This window comes from Ooceraea biroi, chromosome 11 (assembly GCF_003672135.1).
Source record: "Ooceraea biroi isolate clonal line C1 chromosome 11, Obir_v5.4, whole genome shotgun sequence".
NCBI classification, from domain to species: domain Eukaryota; kingdom Metazoa; phylum Arthropoda; class Insecta; order Hymenoptera; family Formicidae; genus Ooceraea; species Ooceraea biroi.
The window spans coordinates 6,572,941-6,600,160 of record NC_039516.1 but is presented as its reverse complement, the minus strand read 5'-3'; the positions used below and the strand labels follow the sequence as shown (position 1 = coordinate 6,600,160).

The 27,220-nt window shown below is 47.6% G+C and overlaps 1 long non-coding RNA gene across 1 annotated transcript in view; it reads left to right on the top strand.

The window, feature by feature from the left end:
• Positions 1–26,964, top strand: part of LOC105275837 — an 81,705-nt gene extending 54,741 nt beyond the window's left edge. The window contains exon 2 of the long non-coding RNA XR_893298.3: positions 18,643–26,964. This is a non-coding gene — a long non-coding RNA (uncharacterized LOC105275837). The remainder of the gene's footprint in view (positions 1–18,642) is intronic.
• Positions 26,965–27,220: the final 256 nt, after the last annotated feature.

Below are 27,220 nucleotides of genomic sequence, written 5' to 3'. Positions count from 1 at the left end.
ATATCATCCCGCGAGCTATTGCGACTCTGGCATTGCTTTTTATTTTCCTCGCTAATGCAACAGCTGGTTGAATGACGTCATACGACTCCTACGTCGTCGGGAGAGTAGTGATGCATTCAGCTATGCTGAAATTGCTGTCGAGGAAAATTACTCAACTTTTAATCTCTGGATTCCTGTCCTGGTTATCTGCGATACTTTCCACTTCATCCTACTTTCTTGATGATTATTATTTTATTAGAAAAATATAAAATTATTTTTAGTAATCACACAGTATTAATTACATCTCCAATTGTCAAAAAAGTTACACTAATATTTCGTAATTATATTTCGAATATATCCAAAATTCAACGAATGACGAGAGACATTTGCTTCAAATAACATTGTTATAATCCAGTATGAAATCTGTACAGAATGCGAGGGACGGATGTACTGATCGCGACCATGATTGCTGGATGAAATGCTAACTGATGTATGCCATTGCTCAAAAGCTAACTATTGTTTATGCTTTCCTCGAGTAGCCATTAGGTTGTATCCATCCTCCGGTGCATCGTTCGTGCACATCGCCCACGGCTACACACGCCAAACTCAAACGTCGCCTTGCCGCTCTCGAGCCAGTGTTTGTCAGTCATCTCGTCAGGCCCGACGAGTGTTTGCAATGTTTGCGTAGCCTCTGAGTGAGCTGGTTAATGCTCGCGCGATAAATGCAGTCGAGTGACTCTTCGTTCTCCGCTCTCTCGCGCGTCTTCCTTTTCCTCTCGCGCGCTCGCCAAGTCCCGCTCCTCCGCGTCCGTCCCTCACACACTCCACGAGGATAACGTTGTACCGTTTAGCGGGCGACGACTTTGATTTATGGGGAAATCGAGCGAATCCCGTGTTACGCGCCAGCTGGAGCAGCGGATCCACGGGACAACATTTTCGTCGGAGATATCATAATCGCGAGAATCTGGTTTGCACGGCGTGTTCTGTCTTGCTGCTTGAGCATCTGCAATGCTCGCGACGTATCATGATATCACAATCACCATATTGAAAGTTTGATGCTCGAAAATCAATGGTGAAACAGGTGCGTCATCGAACGATCAATCATCGAGAAAGTTATTGGAAACGCTGTACTTATCGTTGTAATATTGGAATGAAATGCGATTCTGTGGTTCATAGAGGTGCACTGCTACTAGTTTCCGATCATCATCACGAGTTCAAAGTGAATTATATAATCAGTAAGATTTTCGATTTATAAATTTCAACACGCGATACTCAAAGTAGAAGAGTTGCTTCATCTGGTATGAAAGACGAATCATGTAGGAGCATGTATAACATCGCAATCACTCATCGATGCGCGCATTCTATGCAATGCAACATTAAAAAATAGCTTCCTCTTAATGTGGTTGTTACAAAGGCGGATTGATTCATCGATTCGGAAGTAACTCCCGATCGAAAACAAGACTCGGATACCTTCCTTCCGCGAAATTCGTTATCTGTAGCGTTCAATCATCCCGGGGATCGTGTTCCCGGATCGATTCGCGGACGCTACGCGATGTGCATCCCGTCAGTGTGCGGAAGGGAGAGAGGAAGATAGAGGGATGCGGGAGAGGAAGACTGCTTGCCGGTCGTCGCTCGCTGCTGCATGCAGGAGGGCAAAAGGAACCCGAGGAAGGCTTCCTCCCTTTCGCGCTCTCAAAGGCATCGGAGCAGAGATCAGATAGGCCACCTCGGCCCCGCGGTCGGACTACAAAGTGATATCCGACGGAGATATTGTGTGTGCACACCGTGTTCGCCGATTACGTAACTCCGCGGCGAGCGAGCGCGGCTGATTCACCGCACGACCGTTCGCGGGAGAGCAGGGCCGGTCTTGATGCAGCGGCAAGCCGAGTCCTGCGCCTAGACGCAATCGGAATGTAACGATAAACGTGTGCAAAAAACAAAGTATAGCAGCGTGTTACGCGTAATGTAAAACGTAATAGAAGATGACGTAACGCGGATAATAATACGAGAATATAATAGAGAAGAAAACACCCGGCGGCGTTTACTTTGCCTCGATCTGCTTTTCAGAGAGACTGACTTCATGAGGCGGGACTCGAATGTTTACGGATACTGCGATGATGCGAGGAGCGCGAGCACACACCGTATAACTGAAGCGGTAAACACTTGTCACGGTCCGTCCGATTTTAATTAATCAATTTACATTAATCGGGACGCGTCGCGTCGTCAAATAATTGGACTGGCGAAATAATTTAGCGACCGTCACTTTGAGTGACGGACGACGTCGGGTAATTGAAAAATGATGTTCGCATCGAAAGAGTCGGATTTCGGCCTCAGGTTTAATTAACTTTATAAATGGGCCCGTTAGGCACGCTGCGATTTTTCACACCTGTCCCGATTTCTGCGACGTTCGACTAGGTCTTGTCATTAATAATTCAAATGCCAGACGTTTCAATTTGTTTGCGGAATACTCGTACCCGCCTCTCGTACCCTCGTTTTCTTCTCCGCAAGAAGTCATCAGACGATTCATTATACGTTAACTGGAACGTCGAGACTTTCAAATCTGCTCATTCATCGCGCATTCTCGTGATTTGAGGGAACGGATCAAGCGTCTTTCGTGATGTGGCTCGACGTAAATTCCACGCGTTGATAGGCGATAAGGCGCCCCTGAAACGTCGCGAAAACGGGATGTAATATCGGTCTCGTTTCGTCTCGACGATAGAGATCCCTCCTCTCAGCCTCCATCTCGAATCCTCGAAGCTCGAGCCGGCCCGTGGAGCGCCGATCTTATCTTGAGCCGCGGTACATACATACGACTGCGCGTACACGCGATATCTCGATCGTGCCCTCATCTGCATGCCGCGGTAATAATTCGGCCGGGACTGCGAGACGCGATGCGCGTTATACCGGTCCTCTCTTCGTGGGCCCGGCTGCGGCGAAAACCGGGCCAGGGATCGATCTCCTGCCCTTTTTATCTTTCTCCCTCCGGTAGCCTCCCGTCGTCTCCTCGTCTTTCCGGCTCGGTCCGGTCCCGGCGGATCAACGCGTATTCAATTACCCCGACAAAATCAGCCGGGATCGCTTCGACTCGAGCGGTGGCAGCCATTTATATTAATTCACGCCAGTGATCTCGAGCGTTAATGACAAACACCCGTTCGCCGTGGCCTGACAGCCCGGGCGGGCTGTCGTAATCGATATTCTTTTTCTCCGACACGCTATTAGATGACTCTTGTCGATCGCGACCGCGAATTAATTGACGGGTTCGCGAAAGATTGGCAACGCGCGTGAGGCTTCTTTTTCAAGTTCTTTTTCGCGTTATCACTTGATCAGAAATGATGACGTAGTAATCCAAGATTAGCACGGAAATTGCAAGATCGCTGCTCATTATTGACAGTATTCATTTTGCTCATTTCCATCGTCATTTTCCCGGTTTACCTAGGCGTGAACCGGTGATTGTCTTAAGAGTGGCGTCATGTGGCGCCAGGTTGCGTGAAAAAGAGACGCTCCCAACTCCTCACCTTCGATTCATCGCCGCACAGTTTACACAGGCAGAATTGCAGAATTAATTATGCGTCGGGACATTAGCTCCGCTGCGGGAGTGTGTCGACAATATCATTTAGCGTATTTCCGGCGGGGCGTTTACGACTGTTTTTCTATACGGCCACGCGACTTTAATGCCCGTATTTGCAATTAGTAATTATACCCGTTGAAAATTTAATTGTCTGCCTTTTGTATTATGTGAATTGACCATTTGACATTTGCCGTTTTAATGACCGTATTTGCAATTAGTAATTATTTCTCCCCGAAATCCGCTTGTCCACGCTTTGTGCCCTGCGACGCGAATATTGAAAATAAACACAGCTTTTTGGAAGCTGATAAAGTCGCTCTATGAGACAATATTTATGACAATCTTTTGCAAATTATTAAGAAGCAATGATAAAATAAAAATTTAATAAGTTAACTGTTTTTAGAAAATGTTTTAAAAATCGAATACTTTAATGTGCATCATACATTAATTAAATCAAAATTTATTCACACTTATTTTCAACAGAATAAACATAATAAATGTAATGAAAGAATTAAATGCATCAAAGAACTAGCTTTGAAATATAGAATGCGAGAAGAAAAACAGGATCACATTGTACAGCTAGTATTTACTGTTCGTTCTTTCTCTGAAGAAGAGAGTTGTCGACCTCGAGGCTAATTTTCACGTGGGCGAACGAAGGAAACTTTCCCGACGTGCCGGCTCTTTCTGCAGTCGTGTTTACGAGTTTGCGCTTGTACGAGACGATTCGCGCGTAATTGCGAACTGATCGGGCGCGCCGCGCGTGACGCTTAGAGAGAAAGACTCGTCTCGTGCAAATGAAAGAAAGAGAAAAGGTTCACGCGTAGGCGTACTCATTGATAATCCGACAGCTGGTGTCTGAACGCAATCTCGAAAGCAACTTTCGACGATATCGTCGCATGTACCAAGTGCACAGATACATGTAGCTAGAAGAAGATGTAGAAATCTGAGATACACGTTTCTTATCTCAACTGATCTCAACTCGAACGACCAAATTTATGAAATTACAGGAAAGTAGGGAATTTTCTGGACATTCCGGAAACGTAAATATAAATTACGTGGACCACCATGTATTTTTTCTCTTTCCTTTAATCTTCGTTTATTTGAACAGATTAAAGATCACATTTCGATGTTACGAATTTCTGTTGCATAATCAAGAAATTAGAACGATGTTTCAATAAATAACATTACTAATGCTATTAAATGCTAACATATATCGTTATAATTGAATAAGTACATCTTCTCGATTCAAATAAACTAATCAACTTTGTAACGAAAGATTACAGCTTTCGATTAAGTCAATATTTTCTCGCAGTCTCATTTCTACTTCAAGAACAAACTACTAGTACGAGTAGGTACATTGTACTTTGCATTATGTGTCTCAATCACAAGGCACCGTTCACTTTTGTCGCCTAAAGGGAGAAAAAGTGAGAGAAACAGAAAGACACGGAGCCGACCAGTGTTCTCTCTACTTTGCGTTCGAGACATCAATCTCGAAGGTGTATAAGAATTAAACGACCTTGCAAGCGGCTCGAGTCCGGGCCACTTCGAGAGGGAAAGAGGGACAGCTTGTCGATCTCTCGAGAACGCGCGTGGGCGCGTTCATTGATAGCGGGTAGTCGGCGCGTAACCGACCACGCTGCTACGCCGATTGATCAAGCCGTGGCGAGCGCGCGCCACGCATGCCGCTCTTTCTTTCCACGTCTCTCGAGCCGTGACGGTGAATTGAATTTTCACGATACGCGCGGACACACGTCGAGAGAGCGGAAGAGCGTAACACGCCGCGGGCCCTTAATATCGTGCCGCGGCTGAGTGAAAATTAAAATTCAGCCCGCGTGTGCACGCACGTCGCGCTGAGCACGCGTATGCAAACCACCTGTCCTCGGCTCTTTCAGCCCGCTCATTCCTCGTCTTTCTCGCTCGCTTCCTCTTTTTCTGCCTCTCATTCCGCCTACCTGCTTTTTTTCCGATGCACGTTCGTTCTCCAGCCTCTGTCTTTCTTTCTCTCTCTCTCTTTCTTTCGCTCGCTCGCTCGCTCGTTTGGTTCTCATTTCACTGCAACTCCGATTTGCAAAGAATCACCGCATCCTTCTCTTCGATCTCTCTTCTCCCGTCGTCATATCACGGCATTCTCCAAATGTATTGGTTCGCATCCGCCACAGTTACCTCCATGCGTTAATTGACAGTTAATTGGACGATAACGCAGCCGATTCGGCGTAATCCGTGAATGCGAGAATTTTCGAGTGCCGCGCGCAGATCTCACATGTGTTTTTCATGTTAAACCTTCATTAACCGGAGTAATCAAGGCGACTGTGCTTGAGAACTGGATTAACGGACGCACCGCACGCCTCGACGCTTCGTCGTAATAAACAGATTAAGGGAGCCTAACCAATTCCCGGGCATGAAAAAATAATTACGAAACCGCTACGACGGACGGGCGGGCCCCCGGGGGAAAAGACATCGGGGGATTAATCTGACGGCAGTATCTCGGCGGAGCAACGGCGAATTAATTTCGTCGGTGCAATTAAGATATCGTCGAAGGTGGACCGTGCGTGTGTGTGTCACGATCGATCGATTACTTCGGGGAAAAGCAGGACACATGCAGTATACGCGCGCTGTCAAATTCGCTAAGTAATATACACGATCGCGCTGTAAACCGGAATCGACACACGCGTTATTACGGATACATGTACCGGTCACCGTGAGTGATGTCGAATTTTTCAAAAGTGCAATGCGTATTCGAGTGCGTCGACGTGTCGCTGGTATTTCCAGAATAACAATTTAATTTCGACGCGACGTGGCCGCGCAAATGTGGTACACGCGCGGAGAACAATCCGATCCATCGAAATAGAAAGAAAAATCTTTCCATTCCTTTTGACGCGGTATAATAATTCTTGTTTCTTCCTCAATAACTGTTATTACAGTTAAGATACGACACGTGTCAAACGCGGCTCTTAGTTACTGCTAATACGCGTCGCCCTTTTCTTTAGCGTGACTGATGATTTATGAGTAGCTGGACGTGAATTTTTCGAAAAGCGCTCGCCCAAGGAACGCAAAGGCATCTATGACGGTAATGAGAGTTGTCTCCTCGCGAGATAGACGACGGCTTACTGATCCGACGTAAGCCCCGATCCGACACTTCTCGTTCCTACTTGGGATTTGTCTAATGGGTTGACAAATCGAGGCCAGCGACGGTAGCTCGATGCACACCGGCTCTTAGCTTTCGAGCTCTCGTTAAGATCGTCGGTAGGGGGAGAGAATAAGAGAAAAAGGGAGAAAGAAAGAGAGAGAGATACGCGCGGGTTAAACGCAAGGGAAGGAGGCGTTGAAAATGGCGGTCGTTAGTAGAGTGGCTCGTAATTAATCCCGGCTAACGAGACGCAGTAACGAAACATCGAATACTTTCAAATTCCCCGCCTGCGTGCTTTGTATCTCTCGTCGATCGGGCGGAGAGTAGATTTTTTCGCGAGTGGGTCCCGATATCGATCGTAACGTACGACGCAGAAGTTACATTGCAACATTCTGTTGTACGCCGTGTAATGGCACCGTAACGGTAGATGTAAACGTCAATGACTCGTCATGACCAGCAGTCGATCACCGATTTCACGTTGTCAGATCGAAGACGCTGATAGCGCATGTTTTGGCATAATCATCCTTCATTAGCATGACTCTACGAAACACGCCCGCTCGAGGTGGATGCGGATATAAGGGCAGAGAAAGTGAGATCTATCTAAGAGTAAATCGAAAAGGTAGTTAACGATCATGGCGATCATTGTGACAACTTGATCCGGTGACAGGATCCCGTAATAACGTTCAAAAAAAAAGGAACGTACGACATCAAAATATGAGATACGTATCGTTGTGATGTGAAATAGTTGAACCGCCTTGCGCGGGATAATAGTATCAATCAAACTGAGCGTTCGACATACGTACATCCCTGTACAAAATTATTTTTAAAATTTCACGCAGATTCTCCTGTCACAGAGACAAGGATACCGGTCTTTATATTAAATATCTCCGCAAGTTTGCCAGTCGAATGCATGGAAAATGATTTATATCGCCGCTGCGCTGAACGACGCATTCGCGACTCTGAAAACAAGTTTATTAAAGACGTGCTAAATCGGAGCGCGAGCATCGAGGAAAAAGAGGATCGATCGCTCGAAGGTTACGCCTTTCGTTTTTCGCCATAGCGGGACGTATCGTCCTGCCTATTTAAGGTGGAAAATTCACTCGATCGTTACTATCGGCGCGATACGTGCCATCTGCGTCGAGGCTGCGGGATCGTCGACGCGCCGTCACGCACGTGCGTGTACACACGCGTGGGGCGAGGCGCGCGCGTGTGCGTATCATTGCGTAAGAAAGTGGACGTTGGGCTTTAAGATCGTAACAGTTACATTAACGACACCGAGGGGCAACTCGCGACGATCTCGAACACGACAATCGCGATGATTCGCCGCGATTGTGGCAACACGCGCTTGTCGCAATTTGCGCATTGTTAGCGCAATGTTAAAACGGCATGTCAAGAAAAAGATATTATCGTTCATTTCCGTAAAAAAATGTCTCTGCAATTTTAAAAACGTTGAAATATGCTGAAAAGTGTTTTTTTTAAATCGGTTAACATAAAATTAGATCTGTTGCATAAACACTATTATGTTTCTCGATATTTTCGTAGAATATTTCGCATGTTAATGTATCTCCATTGTGAATAATATATTAATAAATACATTAGTGAAATTTCTTGGCAGCATTTTCACGACCGGTGTCTGATTTAGCGACTTGCCTTTTGTCATCACACTTGTCACCACACTTGCGTTGTCTAATAAATATATTTACCAAGATCTTATGCAATTGTTGCTGCCAGATTGTCAGCTTATCGAAGCCACCTATTGCTTTAGCCAGCCCATTGTTTCTACACATATAGGCCATCACATTATGTGATTTAGGTATAATCTACCGGTAAGGGTAGTTTCACAGCGGCAAACGTGAGTCTACTTTGCTTTGCAACTTATTGCTACGTCCTTTTCGCGATCAGTTGCGTGTCGTGAAATGCGAAATTGCCATAATGGAGATTCGTGCGGCGCGGTGGTTCGATGATGGCCGATGTTTTGAGCTCCCAACACGAGGAAGCCGAACTTGGTGTAGCAGCGTTGCTGATTGCGCCAGCAGACAGCCATGTCGCGCTTGTGACGAGCGGATCAGCCTGTTTTTCTAACGCAATTGAATTTCGCCTGGCAGGACCGCCATTCCCCCTCGTAATTGATCACCGTCGCCAACTCCGTTCCATCATGCATCGTGTAGGAGTCGCAAGATGAGAAACAAGATTCACCGATCAGCCTTTCCCGAAATTCCTCACTACAAAATTATCCTTTGTGATACTGTAACTTGATGTCAGTCATCATAACAGATTTTACTAATTTTGATTGATAAGTGAATTTTCCGCGTTATATTGGGCTGGATTACATGTTACTACTACTATTATGGAATATTACATATTTTATTGAGACAAAAATAGTGAATAATTGTTGATTAACAGTTTCGCCATGCAATTGTGATCAATCCATAAAACGAAACGTGCACCTTCCGCGAAAACTTCGCGTTAACTTACGGCTTGTCGATGTAAGTAAGTACTACAAATATTACTTGCGAAGCCGAGAAAGAACGGCAACATCGTCCTTGATGTATGTAACTGAATTGTGTGTATATTACACAAGCGAGCAAATCCGTTGCGCCGGCAACGATCCACTCCGACGATAGGTAGTAACGATTTGTTTTATTTACTTAGGAGATCGAGATTGGTTCGCATCTCCGGCATCGTGTATTTTTGTTCGCCGGGATACATCGATATGCGTCGATATTTATTTATGAGTGTACGCAAGAGGATTCGGAGCGGGCGTTTCACGTGCGCCCTCCGCTCGCTCCGTCGTAACGCGAGTTCATCCCGCTGACTAACCGCACGCAACGCGCAAGATTGCTGCACGCGCAATATCGCACGTTGGAATTCCGACGGGTAATCCTCGGTGAGAGCACGATGGCCTAAAAGATATATTTTTAACCGCGCGCCTCCTCCCGCGCCGGCCCGTTTGTTGTATCATCAGCGAGCTTGATTGTTTTCCGAGCGAAGCGAAATAATCATTGTCATCATTGGATATATTTTTTGCGCATGATAAAATGAGTTATTCCGGATGCGAGATGTTTTTTCGTGAGAAGGAGAGAAGCAGTCACGGAGAGCGGCTATCGTAGAAAATTATAACTCGCCTTCCAGCTCACGGGCAGATTCGACCTCGTTCCCCGCTTCTTCATCTTCATCGGTAAATTCGTTTTTGCGCGTCGCAAATATTCCGGAGCTCACACGATGAATCTTCTTTTCTCCACCTCATTCTCACCTCTCGCGCTCCCTTCATTCATTCTTTTTCTGTGGTAGCATGCCCGTTGATTGCGATTTATAATGTCAACCGGGCCGCGGCACGGTCAGATCCCATTGTCGAGCGGATCGAGGGAATCGGTTTCGGTCTCGTACACATAGGAAGCGATCGGTAGCAGCCGGTCGCCACTTTCGAAAGGTGTGGGCAAAATGTAAATTTTGCGTTTGTGCACGCATGTATGCGCATCGATTCTCGAAGCAAGCTTTGAATTTAAATGCGATTAAAGTTTGCTGGAACTGAATAAAAGTTCGGTCGTTATCGACCATGGAAACTTTGTTCACAAAGCATTATTATTATTGGCAAGCCGGTACTTAACAAGAAATTCACACACCGAACAATTCGTAGATGAGAAATGTTCATTACACGCGCATGTATTCGCGCTCGGGAAAACTTGATCTTCCCTCCCGGCGGATGCTTGAAGGAGAAGAGGCCCTCCGCCAACGGAGGGAACGCCGGAGGGAAAGGAAGAACGAAAGGGCGGGACGGAGAGCAGAGGCTGCCGAGAATAAAGAGAAAGATAAGGAGAGCGCGCCCGTAACGCGGTGAGAGGGAAGGGGAATAAATTAAAGAACGGGTTCTCCCTCACCGCAGGACCTCATTACGTCCAACTTCATTTGTTTCCATTTTAATCGGGGCCCGTCCGACGGCGGCGGCGGCAACGGTCCAGAATCCAGTACCAGAAACCAGAACTGCAACGAGTCCGGACACCGTCGCCGAATGCACCGAGCCGGATTCTCCGGGCGACCGTGCAGCCGAGAGGGAGAAGGATACTCGGCGAAGACGTGTCTCCAACCGGAAATCGATCGTCAACTCCGTGACCGTCACGACGATCTTCTCCCACTTCGGAAAAGCACGATTCTCCTGAGAAAAACACGACGACGCGAGTACGTTTTACGCGCGTCGATCGTCGCACGGCTGTCGACACGTCGGCGCGTAACGGGGCACCGAAAATAATTGCCTCGCGAATTACATTCCACGCTAATTGGCGGCGTGGATAAATCGCGGGTACAAATTCGCCGTGGTGTCTTTATTTTCGGCGTCCCGTCGGGATGGATCGCCGGAGCGACCGCGCGAGAAGAAGAATGCGCGATGTTCCTAAAGCAAATCGTAAATGAGAGAAAAATCCCTGTAATGCGGATAAAACTGTAGGAACGCGCATGAATGCGCGTTACCACTTCGGAGACTTTGAGACATCGACGGCGAGGCTGCGTACGCGAAGTTAAATGGCCGCTCGCGAGTCTCGTATTACGGTCCTAAATGCCATTTTTACGGCCAGGCGAGGCGATCCGTGCCGTTTTACGAACGACGACTCCGCGGAGCAAAATGACCCTTAACAGTGTCGGTAACTTTTCTGACGTGACGGAGGGCCCACGTATAGGACGCAGAAACCGCCTGTACGCCGGCACAGAAAAGAGAGAAGCGTGTAGAGTCGGCACGGCGCGGATAACGAGTCGGTCGCGGAGGCAGGAAAGAGAAGTGGAGGGTAAAGACAATGGGGCAGGGCAAAGGAGGAAGCCGCCTTTATTACAGAGCACGGCCAGTCGACGGACAGTCAAACGGACACCTCCCTGCCTCTCCTTTATCGGTCCACTTCGCTTTATTACTGGTGGCGAAACGGGCGGCCCAAATTAAGCGCGTTTCGTTAAAGCGAAATTCGAGAATTTTCAACACTCACACCGCCTGTAAATCGCACTCGCTCGCTCGGTCGCTCGCTCGCACAATTGAGCGCGCTTAATTAGAGCAAATACTCTCCCGACCGCTGTCGACGATCGATTACGCAATCGCGGCGCTCCGCTACACCGCACCACACCGCCGCTTGAGCATTTTCGAAATCGCATGAGGGCTGCAATCGTGCGCTTCGAGTGTGGATGCGCTAATTTTCTTGACGGTTTTTTTTATGTTTTTCATTGCTGACATAGCAGTTACAATTTTGGCGGCTTTAGTTTTCTGCTGTACGCGAATTACCGTACAGCAATAAATCTTTAAAGTTTTTACGAATTATACGATAAATAAATTTTATTTACGGAAATTCTTCGTTGTTAATGTAAGGACTGAAATTACACGTAACGCAATAAAACTTCAAAGTAAAATTTTTATGAATTATACGATGAATTTTATTTCTCCGTTGTTAATGTAAGAATTGAAATGATACGTAACGCTTTTGTAAATCGTTTTTTCGGGACGCATCGTGAATACTCGCGAGTAGTTGGAAAGTTCGATACGCTGAGGAGCATCTTAATTCCCGTTTCATCTTCGGTGCCTTTTAGCAAGTGCGCTTTTTTAATCGACTGCGTATCTCTCCGTCGTTCTGCTCGTCTCTCGCTTGCGCTTGAGCGTGCCAAAGTCGTCGTCGGGTACCAATGGACGCCTTACTCACGGCTGAATCATCTGACGATTAACCTTGCCTGCCTTAATCAGCGATTAATTCCGCGCGACGAAAGTGCTGCTCTCGACTTGCAGCTCGGTTGCGCGGCGTTTTTACCTGGAAATTGGAACGGAGGGGTTGTACGTGCATCGAATCGGCCGATCGATCCCGCGAAATCGCATGGACCGTGTCGACACAGCTGCGATTTCGTAGAACGCGATAATGCATACCGAATGAAACAGAAGTTCTAGGTAAATGACTCGTCATATTAGGCCTTAATCCTTTGATGCACATATTTTTATCCTTATAGCACGTTGTAAGGTGTCATGTGAGTATAATGGTGATTTTTCTATGAAATGGAAAGACAAAAGAACCAAACATTTTCGTTATTAGTTCATAATGAGAGTTATTAGATTAATAAACAAAGTAAAGATTATCATATTTGAGATTGGTTAACAACAATAGATAATCTTGCTTATTGAGCTCTATATAGAAAATTCTTATGCGTGGGAAAAAATGTATAAATGCAAATACATGAATTTTTTCGTTTATTAAAAAGAAGTATTTTCTTGTTAAACGTTACAAGTGCTTGTTACAAACAGATCGACGGAGATAAGTACTTTATAACACTTTATAACGCGATACCAAAATGGACGTGAGATTCCCTGATAATAGCGGGAAAACGCTCGCAGAATGTACATTCTTTTTGCCGCCACTTGTTGTACGGGTTGCATCACAGACACGCAGTTACATCGGATTACGGAAACTCACGCGATCGTCGCGAATCTCACAGTTAGCGGAGATTTCTCGGGTAAAGGCCTGTACGGGCAAAAGATTGGGAAATTAATCGGAAAAAAACGAAAAGGCTCGCGCTGCCGTCGAGATGGCAAAACTTTCTTGGAAGCCGCCGACCGGCGAGTCGCTTTCGCGTGACGAACTCTTGCGAGATCGCGAGCGCAGGAGGAACGTGAGAGGCTCGACTCCGCGACGAGGAACTACCTCTTGTTTAGTCCTTCTTTTAATCGCGAAATTTTTGGTGACGTGCCTCTGCGGAAAGAACTTATGACGTGACAAAGTTTGATATGCCGATTAATTGACAACTTTCACGTGACGCTGGTTGCGATAAAAACGAGCGATAAAGCTGACAAGTTGTTTTATTATAAGCAATGGTGAACGCTGGTAAAGAATTTCTGGTAAAGAATAGAGCTCCAGTTTGAGTACGATAATATTTTAAATTGGATATTTTAACGTACTGCAATATGTTGTATATTATTCATGTTATAAATGTTTCACCTACGTACGCAAGACAAACTGACCGATCTCGCGATTTGTCATCGCGAACGACGGTAAATTCTGAAATTTCCATTTCACAACATGAATAATTTTTTACAATGCAATATTTAATATTTCATCGCAATCGAATTTAATGATCAGTTCTTGGGTGATATTCCCGCGGATCTTTCTCCATGGCGAAGTCGGAGAGTCTGCAGCCGTGGCCACAAATTATTTTCGAAAATATCGCGCGCCGCCACGCATAAAGCTCCACGTCGTCGGTAAATAAAAGAGCGATCACGCTCGCTGGGAAACGTTTTCGAAATCTGCCGGGCCGGGCGGCTCGTAAATATCGCGAATTTTATTGCGGCGCGGACTTGTGACAGGGCAGCTCTGCGACGTCGCCTCGGAGAGATATCGATAATAAAAAAGTCGCAGGCGCGTTACACGCGTATCCGCGCGCGTGGTCGCGGGCCCGTTCCCTTCATTGCGACTAAAGTTTATTTTATCGGAAGACGTCCGTGTATGCACGAAGCATACGTGCGTGTACGCGTACGCATGTGCACGCGCGACAGGCAGTAAAATCAAGTGCTCCAGTTTTATGGTGTCGGATACACCACCTTAACACGTGTTTACCCGTGCGAGCCTCGTTCGCTTCTTTGCTCTCTCTTTCTCGGTCTTCTTTCTTTCTCTCGTGGCATGTCCACGCTCGGTTGGGCGTGTGACCGGTCGAGATAAATCGCGGGCCGAGTCGCGCGAGTCCTTTTGACTTTTTCACTGATAACGCGTACGCGCCGGACGACGCGACGATTGCAACGCGGCGCGGTGCAGCGCTCCTTTTCGATACGCGCGTGCTGGACACGCGTGGATACACGCGCATTTCCTTTTGCCGGTCGCTCTACTTCCACGCTATCGCGCGCTGGCATCTTAATTCCGGAATAAATCACGCGCCGCGCCGAGAAGTCGTGAATTAATCGCGCGCTCTCGATACCGCCCCGCGCTCGAATTTCGGCGCTCTTCGATTTTTCAGCCCGGCCTCGCGCGTCGATTCGCGCGAGCCGCGGCATCCTTCTCTCTTCGCCGAAATGATACCGATGTTAAGATACTTAATTCGCCGATGCTTATCGCAATCCTCCTCTGACTTGTAATAATCTTACGGACGTTTCTCGGAACGCAGTGCAGCTAGAAAGAGGTTTATTGCTATAATAAATTGCGTTTTTCGAGCGTTTACGAAAGTACAAATTACAGAGGCGGATTATACCGGCAATGCTTATGATACGTCAAGAGAAGAAATGTAAATGTAGATCCACATTATCCTCATTGAGCAAAGAGCTCAAATGAAGAGCTGTGCAATTTGCACATGCATGAGCGTGGCAGTTCACGAACGGTATGACGCTCGGGTTATTTCCGCGCGACGAATAAGATATTTCACGTTCTTTCTTTCTCTATCTTTGGCTAAACCGATATATGAGTCGCGGATATGAGAAAAGATCGTTAACTGCCGCGTTTGTGCACCGGTCACGTCGCACGTTTCGACCAGACGCCTCCGATAGGAGAAGTCCCGAGTGTACGACGTCATCGACTAGTTTTACACCGCGCCGTCGTTCTCTCGGGCCATTTTTTTTCTACGGCGCCTTTCCACCTCCGTGAGTACCGATCGTCGCCCACGATCGCTAATCGACGGCAGTCCTAGTGGCAGTCCGCGCGTCCGATCCTATCCGATCTGGTGGACTACGTCATACAGGTGAATGCGTCGGCGTGCACGGGTCCGTTCCGCGGTCGACGGCGTGCCATAATTTGCCGCCTTATAAACAGGTATCCTTGCGCCGTGAAAATATTATGCTAACGTCTAACGGGTAAGCCGAAGGTATTAATCGAACGCTTTTTCGATCTGTCCTGCCAATTAAAAATTGCCGTACGCAGTCACGGTTTTGTCGGGTGCAGTGTGATCAAGTAACGTCGAGATCGGCACTCGCGATCCTACGCGAGGAGGATTGCGAGCGTTGTTTCGATCCGAAATTCGCTTGTGTAGTTTCCAAATTGCCCCATCAAAGTTGAGAGGTAACCAAGATCGATAGAAATATTTACGCGAGGCGCGAATCACGTTCGATCGTCGCTAATCCGCAACGTCGCGGACATCCGTTAGGCACAAATTGCGGAGGCAGTCAATCGGCGGAGGTAGGCGCGGAGGCAGAACTCGTCGCGTGGGTCGTCGCAGAGGCAGTCTCTCTGCCCTTCCCAGCTTCGGAAGAATCAAGAGTCGCGATCCCTCTCGGGAGGTGCCACGCGATCGACACCGATCGGCAGTGCTTAAGTGCCATTTCCTCGTGTTCGTGAAAGAGAAAGAGAGACAAAGTGCATTGGCGAAAACGCGCGCTCTCGCATCGGCAACGATCCATCGGTTAAAACCCAGCGCGATTCGCCGCGCGTCGAAGATCATCGTAATCGCGGTAAATCGCGCTTAAAGTGATAAGACTCGTCACGCTCGCGGGTGGAACGGTCCGATAGCACGATTCGTACGTGTCGATGTGCGACATCGAATAAGGCTTCGCTCGTCGCGCGCGAGTGCGACAAAAATCGAGAAAAATCTGAAATCGGCGAGAGGAACGGACGTGGAGAGACGAGGGGACGAGAGAGCGGCGTGCAAGGCGGCTGAGAAAGGATCGTCCAATAGGGAGGATCGATCGATCGAGCGATCCGGACGGTGGGGAACGCGTCGTCGCTGCCTACACCCAACCTACGGCCGATCGCTTCAAGGTGACGACGAGGTATAACCCTCGTATCGGCCCCCGATACCTCGATCGAGGCGGCTTCTGTAACACGCACCTTTCGAAATTAAACCGATAGATCTAGGCGCCCGAGATCTCTCGGCTCGCCCGAATGCGGATACGCGCACGTCCGCGCGCACGTTCCGCTCGGTAGCCGGCCGCGTTTAGAGATACAATCGAGGCGCGCGGAAAGAACCCTCTCAGCTTTATCGATCGTTAACGTCGCTTATGATTTACGCTCGGGGCTCTGATCGACGTTGTTCCTACGAGCGCGCTCTCGTAAGCGCGCCAGCCTCGTGTAATATCCTTCATATCGAACGTGATGTTTTATGATCTTGTCGCGTAATGTTGCTTGGCGCGTTTTACCTTTTTTTTTTGCGGAAATTTTGCGCATTTGCGTTATTTAATTTCTGTATGTAACGATCTGTAAGGTAACGATAAGTTATGGTATTGTGTAATGGTGTAACGTTGCGAGAGAGGCTTGCAAAATGCTCCGCAAAGTTCATTGGTTGCACGGATTGGATCCTCCGCAGATTTCGGAGGCGCGGAATCGGAGCCGCATCCAGAGGTTTCCGTGACTCTCATTAAAAGAGATTCCGCAAAAGATAGAAGGCTCGGGAGGTATTCGTGTCGGGTTACATCTTAATTTTCGAATCTCCTGCCGTAATCCACGCCCATCGCGTGCCACGAGGTCGTTAAATCATTAGCAACCGCGGCCACGTGGCTGACGGTCCAGGATTCTCTTCGAAATGGTGTAGCGCACTGTAATTTCGCCGGAATCGAGGCGTTTCAAGCAACATTGGGCTGTACCTATCTTGTTGCATTTGTTTGTTACAGCTCTTTATATATTAATCGATATCCTGAAACGAGTACATCCAATATCGTGCTTCGATCTTAAACTGAAGGCTGTACAGAAATTTAATATATTCGTCGCGTTTCATTTCCGAGTCGTATGGTAACGTTATTCTCGTTTCGATGTACAACTGAAATCTTTAATTCAAACGCTCGCAGACGCGAAGCAATCGCATCAACCAATCACCGATCAACGACGCGGATGTTTCTCGCGATGAAAAAAAAAACCGAGTACATCTGCATATAAATCGCGATGCTAATCGATATCGATTACTCGTGTATACCTTATAAAATAAATCTGCGAGGCACGAGATCGAATGGAAATATCCCATAACGAGGCAGGAAGTGGAATTCTGATCGATTCCTAAAGCGTGCGCGCGCGGTCTTTCTGATAAACTGTTGAAATATAAATAACCGGTGAAAAAAGAAAAGAGCTGACTCGCGTTAGAAATAAGATTCTGATCGGCTCGTTAGATAAATCCCGTCGAATTCCCGCGGCGTGACTCTCCCGTCCCAGAGGTAACCTTTACGTGGAATCGGCACGAATATCGGGGACTCGATAAACTCCGATCTCGCGTTTCTCTTAATTAGAGCCGATCACGCGATCGCGATCGCGATCGCATTTAAATCCGTGTACAAATATTGCTACCTCCGCTACTCGCGCTCCGCCGTATCTCTTGTTATTGATGTCGCCATTCGTTTTATTCTAACCGTCGCATGAATATTGATACGGCGCAATTTAACGTAACGGATGAGATCGTAAATCTCGAAGAAAATTAATTAAGGAACCTCCGGGAGTAAAAGGTGCGAGCGCGCGTGACGCGCGCGAGCGCCGAGTCCGAATTGTGCACGCGCGGGCGGGCCGGCGACTTCTCTCATTTGCACGGGTAATTCTGCAAATTGTAATTGAATTCGAAACCGCGCCATCGTCCATTCAGCGTCATTCGTCAAAGAAATGAATGGGACGAGAAACTGTTTCTTTTGCGGCAGGCGCGCGAATTCTTTCGGCGGGCGCGGGCGGGACGAAACGCAAATTGATCGGCACGTCTATCGTTCCTTACGTGCAATAATCGCGTATTTGCGTAATGTTTCATGAAAATAGGAGACTGAGTCTTTGTGTCTTCCATTGTTGCACGGTTCTCGAAGTAAATCGAAACAAACTCGAGTTTTGATGCGTGCATAGCAATTAATTAGCCTTCTATATCAATATTATAATATTTTCAAGTTATTATTTGTGTGACATATGCGAAAATAATTAATGATGATTGTCTTTTTACCCCTCTGAAAAAATATTTTAAAAAATTATGAATACAACACTCTGCTAATCAATTGCATCAGCTAACAATACAACTAAAAATAATATTACTTTTTAGGCAATTAATTTCTCATTTACTAATCTGTGGAAATTTATTTCTTTTGCAGGTAAGCATTTATAAAAAAAGAAGCTCATCACCTGAAGAAGCTAAAAACCGCTGTGTCTAATACGTTAAGGTAACCGACACAATTTGCATGATGAACATGCTTCTCGCGTGAGAAGCGTTCATAAGTGACCTCTTGAGAACGCCTATAAAAAAATTGCGCTTGCAAAATAGTGCTAAAGCGTTGCACTCTATTTTCTAAAGAATCCGACACATGTGCCATTGCCATTATGCACAACTATTTCTTGGAGTCGTCAAGTCCACACGTGTTCGTGCACGGCCGTGTCCCTCAGAGAGACGAAAGAGAGAAGCTCGCGATCTATCGATGCCGTTCGCGATTGCGCATCGCGAAACGCAAATATTCGCAAGAGTGATGAATCCGCGCGGCTGTCCCATTAATTTTATTCGAACCTTCAATTATGCGGATGCGTTCTCCTCATTCTGCTGTCACATCGCGGCCGGGTAGGACGTGAGGCAATTCGCAGCCGGCCAGATATCCCCTGTCAGACATCGGCCGTAGCGAAAGTTTAATTTGCGCCGTCCGAATTTTAATGGATCCCGACATATTGTGTCCCGCGCAGGTAATTCCTGTCGGATTTAAAGGAACCGCTCGGGCCGGGCGAGCCGGTGCGCACAACGAGACTACTCCCGGTTGCATCGGCAATCAAAATCCCGGGACCCGGGCTCGTTGTGAAGCGAGATAAAGTCAATCTCCGTGGCATTTTCGTGCACGCCGTTGCACGCTGCAGCCGCTCCTTGGTCCACCTTGTTTTCTGCTCCGTGCTTCGCCTTCCCGTCTTCCTCGCCTGAACCGACACGTCGGTCCTGATATCGCAATAATGCGCCGCGGCCGATTTCTCTCTCTCTTTCTCTTTCTCTTTCGCACGTGAGCGCGATCGCCACTCCGTTCCCTCGTTATCTCGGCAAACCAGAAATTTCCGGGACCGGAACCGTCGAAGCTCGCGCATGGAGCAGCTCCGAGCGTTAAAAGTCGACTCTCTTCCTGCCTCTTGCCTTCTCCTCGAAAGCGTCGTCCGTGCGTCCCGATAACCGCGCGCGCGGTGTAGGTATCGTCGGAGCGATATATTCGATACGTCGTAAATTCAGCCGGGTAACGAGGCGACCGTCGAAAGTGACTCGAAATAAACGACAGGAGGTAGGTACCCAGCTTCTACCTCCCTACCATCCCGCGCCACCCCTCGCTCCTTCTCATTTTCTCCTTCTCAGCATCTCCGCTGGACCGTGCTCGCGGACGTAGCGGACGATCGTAAATCAAAAAGCGCGACTCTCCCGAAAACTCTTTTCTCGCGAGGCGAAACGAGAGAGGAGCAGAAGGAGCGGAGATGCTGCCGACGCCGGAGCGGAGCACGGATGCTGCAAGAGACGATGGAGAAGTGCGGAGAGTAGCGGCGAAGAAAGAAGGGGGCCGTACGCGGGAGTAGCGCGCGCGAAAGAGGATCGGAGACGGAAGCGACGTTCCCGCGGGATAAATCATGGACGGCGTAAATTAAAGCAGTCCTGCCTGCCTTACCCTCGCGCTGCCTCACCATCACCACCACCGCCACTACCACCACCACCACCACCACCATCGTCTGGCAGTGTCTTCTCTCTTTTTCCCCGCCTCGAGTGACTTATCGAGCGAGATGCCGGGCCTCCGCGCGTTCTCGGAAGCGAGTTCTCGCGCGGCCGCGATAAATAAAATGCGCTCCGGACAAATTGTATCGGCGTTACAAGCCACAGCCGAGTGAGAGGGATTAAAGCGAGAAGTACGAGCCGCGCTTAATTCAATTAGCAGTCGGCAGTAGGCGAGACAATAGTCTCCCAAACGGAACGGGAAGGTGAAAAGACATTCGCGCGTGCCTGTTGAAGTTGAAGAATGCCTTTTATACATACCACACTGAAGCCATTGAAGCGTGCTTGTAACGAGAACGCGTGGAAAATTGATCATTATTATTCTAAATTGTTTTTCATTACTCTCTATCTGAATACCAAAGCTTTCGAAAAGGCGCACTTTAGCGTCAACGAGTTTGACATACTTCATTATATTTTAGCAGACCTTGTCGTTCTGTTTACGTGCGCTCGCTGAGGATGAGGACTTCGCTCGTGCGCGACGATTGGAGTACGCTGCACGTTGTCGCGCTATCCTCAGAATTTGAATGCCGCCTACGAGACGGAGGATCAGCTCTCCTCGGCATTTCTTTGTTACACGCGTTCAATGCATCTTGCAACGAACGTCGGACGCATCATCGCGCGACGGTAATTTCGCATAAATCGGGGAAACCTGCTCTCGCGGAGTTTCGCGGCGCGCGCGTACGAGCGGAATGGGAGCGCGATCTTCCCACGCGAGCGTCGATGCGTGCTTCACGTTGTGGCGTAGACAAACGACACGACGATCCTCATGGCCGTCCCTATCTTGCTCCTTCTTCGATCGCTCCCAAGAGCAGTGTCTTTCTTGATGCCTAAAGGCTGTTTCGTACGTTCCGAGAGCAAGAGAAATTTTCCTCACTCATTCTTTCACTTCTTCCTCCATCTTTCCAGTACACTCCTTTCCTGAATGCAGGAGCGTTACGTCATTCCAGATGCAGTTACAACGAATGGGAGTTAATCAATATCGCGACTTTTAGAAAGATCTGTCAACTCTGAAAATGCCACGGCAGGCGCGCCGATACAAAGAGATCGCGAGAACAAAGATCAAAGCGAATCGCGCATCTGCATTCCGACGGGATAAGGTCGAGCCTAGCTCAGCTACGCTTCGAGATCGGCTTGCACACGCAGGTGTTTCTAATTGGTTATTTATAAGCGATTCTTAACCCGGCGCTGATTTACTGCGTTTAGCAGCACGCGCAGATAGGATTTTACACGAGCCAATTACAATCGGCCGATGGCACGATTATCTTAGTCATCGGTCACCTGGCTAGTCTGCCAATGGAGATCGGTACGAGGATCGGATACGAGTGTTTGTGCTGGATCGAAGGTTTTTCACGCTAAACGGACGTAGAAACGTGTCGTCCTCGATGATGAGGTCGCGGTACGTTTTCAAAAACGTTTGAGATAATCTTCCCACTTGTCTTGGCGAATTACATTTCTTGACTTTTTCACTGTCTTTCAATCTTCCCAGTAGCTGTATCTAAACATAATCAATGAAGAAGTTTAGGAAATCTAAATTGATGTGATACTATCGAATTGAATGCAACATTAGGCACTAATCAAGATAATTGTAACGTTGGGCCATCTGCAATTTTGTAGTGACGCAAGCTGATCATCGTACGCGACAATAAGTGAAAATTAGCGATCTCGGATGTTCGAATTCGGACGACATCCTGGTTGCTAAATCGACAGCGATCGAGAAGCCTCTCTTTTAGGAGAGACCTTAGAAAGTCGACATCCTGACCGAGAATCGTCGTCCGGTGTGCTTTATGGCTAGCTTCGACGTTTCCGACGTCGACGATCGTTGTCGTCGCGGTAGCGCAAGAAGTCGAGTGATTTAATGGAAATGCGTTCCCACGCATACGCGCATCCTCTCGTGCCTCGCGTCCCATCGCTCTTTTTTCACGCTCGTTCCTCGGATTCGCGCGTGTGACGTTCGTCTATTCAATATACCGTACACGTCGCATTATGTGCAACCTGAAAACGCACATTCGCCGTTATACCAGAAATATACTTGGAAAAGTCACGTTCATTTAAGATCAAGTGCAATCGGATCCATCGCGTATAACAATATGGAATTTCAACATTAATTAATTCAACATATTGCCACCAGAAATGAGAAGTAATGCTAATTCTTTAGTAGTAATCGGGAGAAATGGATATTGCAGATAAAAATGTGTATCGGAAAATATCGATACTAATGAGAGAGACACTATTAATTTTCTCGTCAAGAGATCGCGCTATTCTACTTACCCGGATTACGACGACTCTTTACCTCGCGTACTCTTTCCCCGCGTATTTACCAATTGATTGAATAACGCATTCGCAGGCTGTCACAAAGAGATCTCTTGGTAATTTTCTGTCGACTCGTATGTATGCTCGCGAGGAGAGTGATATTTTCACTCATCAATAATCGATCGATTACTCTAACGGGAAACGGCGGATATTCGACGAATGGGAAGAAATGAATGAAATGCGGGACACGCTCCGTCGCGTTTCAGCGTTACAATGTACCAGCGATAAATAATCCTTTTAACGGTTAAACTCTTTATCATAATCTCAATCCACGCGTCATTTCCTCAATCTGACCTAGCTTCGATTAGCGCACACGTCGCTCGCAACGTATCGCGTGCCTACTAAGTAATGATGCTCTAGAGGGAGGTTTAATCTCGGCGATAAAGTCGTTGATGCAATTAGGACGATTAGCCTTATCGGCGCTATGTCCGGCAGGCGACCACTACCGACATCATTGAACCGGTATCGATATCGATCTCACGAGTGGAGAACGCTAAACGTGGATCGCGCGTGCGTTAGCGAGTAAATTATCGACGATGCAGCTCGTCGTTCAAACACTCAGAGTTTCTAATTCCGACCGGCGAAACGGTCTCTAATTGTGCGTAAAATTGTGCGTTTGCCTCGAAACGGAGACAGGAAGCAATAAATTGCCTAAATCTGTTTGCTCGTTCCTATGCCGAGCCCTCACCGTTCTTTCAGCGCAATTAAGTTAAACGTCAGATTGCAATATATTAGATGCTATTTTTACATCAATAAAAAAGTAATAAGAGAAATAAGAAAAAAACATTAATAAAAAAGAAATAAGAGAAAGGATCACTAAAAAAGTCTAATTTAAAATATATTTGCGAAGAAAGCATGTTTGTCTCAGATATCTATTATGATATTTCAAATGATTGTTAAAGAACTAAATGCTAAGAATTATGAATCATTCTTTTAAAACATGGCGCGCAAAAATTTCCGCGGAGAAAGCTCAGGCAACCACGATAATTGTTGACGTTAACGAGGAAGAAACATTTTCACGGCAATTCGGCGGCGTATCGAAGTTGCCTTTACAACGCGATCGTGTTGTACCTCATAAAAAGACAATTCTGCGCTTGAGAGAAGTAACGGGACCGTGGCGAAGGATCTGTCGACGTCTCGGCAAAAAGAACGGGGGATTCCTCGAAGATTAAAGCATCGTCGTGCACCACGAGCAACCGCAATGCTCGCGACGATTCTTGCCGGGACCCACCTTGAAGCCGGCGATCTCTCGGACAGTAATCGAGCCAGTTACCGCCGAGTAAATGACGTACGGCAACGTTAAGGATAAAGTACGAGCGATTCTCGAGCACACCTATCACCACCTATCACCACCTGTGCTGACCTACGACTCTCCCCGTAATGAAACGCGTCCGTGTTGAAATGTCGTTCGCCATGGCATAAATTACCCATTAAATGCGTGCGATGTGAATTCGCTCGGGAAGCGCAGTCAATTAAAATCGGTATGCCAATTTGCGCGGCTTCGTGTACCTAGTTGAATCTAATTACGGATATTGAAGAGCAGATAGTGAAGAAAAATATGCAATCATTAAGCATTAGATGATACTCAAGACTACAGTGCATTTGTACCAGTTTCAGAAACAAGCAATGAGATTTAGTGAACTATGTCGAGATCTCTATCGACCGATATCTTTAATTTGCAATATTGAACCTCCAACGTGTGTTCTGGTAAAGGCTTCGAACGAGCTCGCGTAGTTTGGGAAAGAGGATCAGAATCGGACTCGCGGTGACGAGATCATTAAAGGACGCGGGGTGGCGCGCCGTCAAAAGGACTAATGAATCGCGCCTTGTGCTCTCCGGCCGAATTCGAAAGTCCTCGGACAGAATAAAGCGCCTCCTTGTCGTCCCCTTCGAACCGCCACGCCGGGATCGGTCCAAGGCTTACTTTCCAGAGCCGGCGAGCACGGCACGGACACAAGAGAGCCGCTGATCAATAGCTAGTGGTCGGCGGGGAGCCGTCGTGTCGCCGGCGCGGTGGCGATGTCGTCAATTTTTTTATTACGAGTCCGGACACGAACGCAGGCGCGCACGCACACGTACGTACGGATGGACGAGACACGCCGCATGCTTGAAGGAACTGCACGGAGGAGAGTTCCTTCACATCGGATTTCACAGATTGCGATTCTCGCTGATCCCGCGGACTCGATCGTCCCTCGTGCTGTATTACATCGACTGACGCTTTATATCCGTCAAAAAGATTTATAATTGAAAGATAGTCATAAGCATCAAAAAACGCGAAAATTTGAGATAAAATAAATGCACCGTCTAGTAGATAAGAATTATCAAGTTACCCCTGTTGCAGAGGCTTTTTAATTCTAAATAACGTAAATCGTAGAGAAATATGATCTTAAATAATTAAAAAACTTTTTATTTATTGAGTAATAAAATAACTCGAATGGGAAAAATATGAGAGATTTAATGCAGCGCATAACTTACAATAGTTACACGCGTTCTTTTATTTTGCATCCCGATGAACGAAACACGAGCTTGCTGTTCACGTTTCAATCCAGCTGTTGTAATATCGCGTTCGGAAGCTATCGGAGCGGGGTTGCTTCACGTGTACTTCGTCATAGGAATCTACCTCCTTCGGATGCGCCTCCTAACGAGCGTGTGTACACGTCCTGCCGAGTGCCTCGGTCCCCGTTCTTCCTCGCCTCCTTCAGGAACAATAGCCGCTCCAGCAGGGGAGTTAATCTACATACGCAAATTCCATCGATAGATCTTAGGCGGCGAGAGAGAAGGCGGCTGCGTATCGCCGGGCGTACACGCGTACGTCTTCAACAATGGGAATCGCTTCGCGGCCCTGGTCGGCATCCCGCCTGAAGGAAGGACAATAAGCACGGCTTGATAGTTATTGTGCCTAGTCCAGCTCTCTCCCGAGAAGACCTGGCAAGAGAAGTCGGTGCCCTGTAGGGGATAATGAATATTCCGAGCCCGTATCAATTTCGGGACCGCTTGAGTTAAAGACGCTAGAGGTACTCTTGCGCCAAACGTGAATTTCAGAGTCTTCAGGCTTCCTCAGCAACCTCGATATGTTACTCTCGAGTCATGGTTCACTCGAACACACCGGAATCATCGTATTTTCCCGGCACTCGAATACGTTACCAACCATCAACGAGGAGAGGGAGGGAAAAGCATTTCCTTCGGTCTCGGTCATGACACGCGGTGACCGTAGGTCGAGGATAGCGCAACGACCTTAGAGGTCGATGCACTTCTCTCGTGCACTCGTCGGCACGGCGTAGCGCGGCGTCAAAACAAGACCGGCCAATGCGACGTGCCGGGTTCACCTCCGTATAACCGGGGAACAGTTCCCACCGTCTAGTCATCCGGGTGCTCCTTGTGCAGGGGGAAAAGCAGGCCCCTACCGTCGTTTCCCTCGTCTTCCTCCGCCTCCTTCACCTCCGTGTGTCCGCGTCGCACGTCCTTTCTCCTCGCGCGAGCACTCGCGCGATTCCTGGAAGCTCGCGGAGGCGCAGCGCTGTCTGGCCAAGCCGGGGACCCGCTCGTCTGTACCTACCGAAGCACAAATACCCACGAGGATGCCGCGCGAGTACGGAAAGGGTGAGAAACAGAGAGGAGGAGGCGGCGGATGGAGGAGATGATGACGATCAAGCGAGATGGAGAAACAGAGGAAGAGAGAGACGGCGAGGAACGAGTAAAACCAGGCAGCTCGCTCACCCGGCTACCTTGCCACGTAGAGGAGAGATACCTACGGTATAAAAGAGCGGTGAGCAGAGAGGAGCCGCTTCTAAGTAGCTACGTGATCAGCGATAATAACGCGACTTGGAAACGTGGAAGATCGCGTACTTCCTACCCGCTAACCATTCCCTCCCTGCCACCCTTCCCTTTTTTTCGCATCGGGAACGTGTACGGGGTTGGATCGGTCGATCGATCGTTTGGCCCTTATACTACCGTGTCGATGCAGTGCCACGATGGCTAGTAAGAGGCGTTGCCGCAAGGTTTAGGTCTCATCATAGATACCTTCGAGAGTGTGCATTTCCAGTTCCCGGAAACGAGGAGGTAACGGCCATCGCGTTGCTTCGCGTCCACCTGTGCTTCTGCTTCTTTTTCTTCATCGTTGTCGTCGAGGTCGATTTGTGCTCTCGCAGAATGATAACTTTGCAATCAAGCTCCTGAACGTGACGCATTTTTATGCCAGATTACAATGTTAGACGCGAAGATGGTAAGAGAGAAAAAGAGATGTAAGGAACATGAGCAGATAACAGATGTAATGTCTGACAAAAAGGGACATCCACATGTCCTTAAAGTAATATAAAATTTCCTACATTCCTTATACAGAATTATTGAGAAATTGTTAAAATAAGATACTGATTCGACCAAAAAAGGAAAGAAATACTAAGTAAGGAAACTACTGCTTTCCATGAGCGCGTATATGTACGAGTCAGAGATTTCGGAAACACATCTTTCTTGGTACCGCTTCATAGTAACACATCATCAATCCTGTAATAATTATAGACCTGATGAGTCGATAGAACGAAATGATTGGAACGTTGAGACAGTGATTAACACCCCGAGAAACGAATTCTCGAGGCTACCGATTTGTCGACCTTAGGACCCCGCGGTACGGTAGGGCCCGTCGA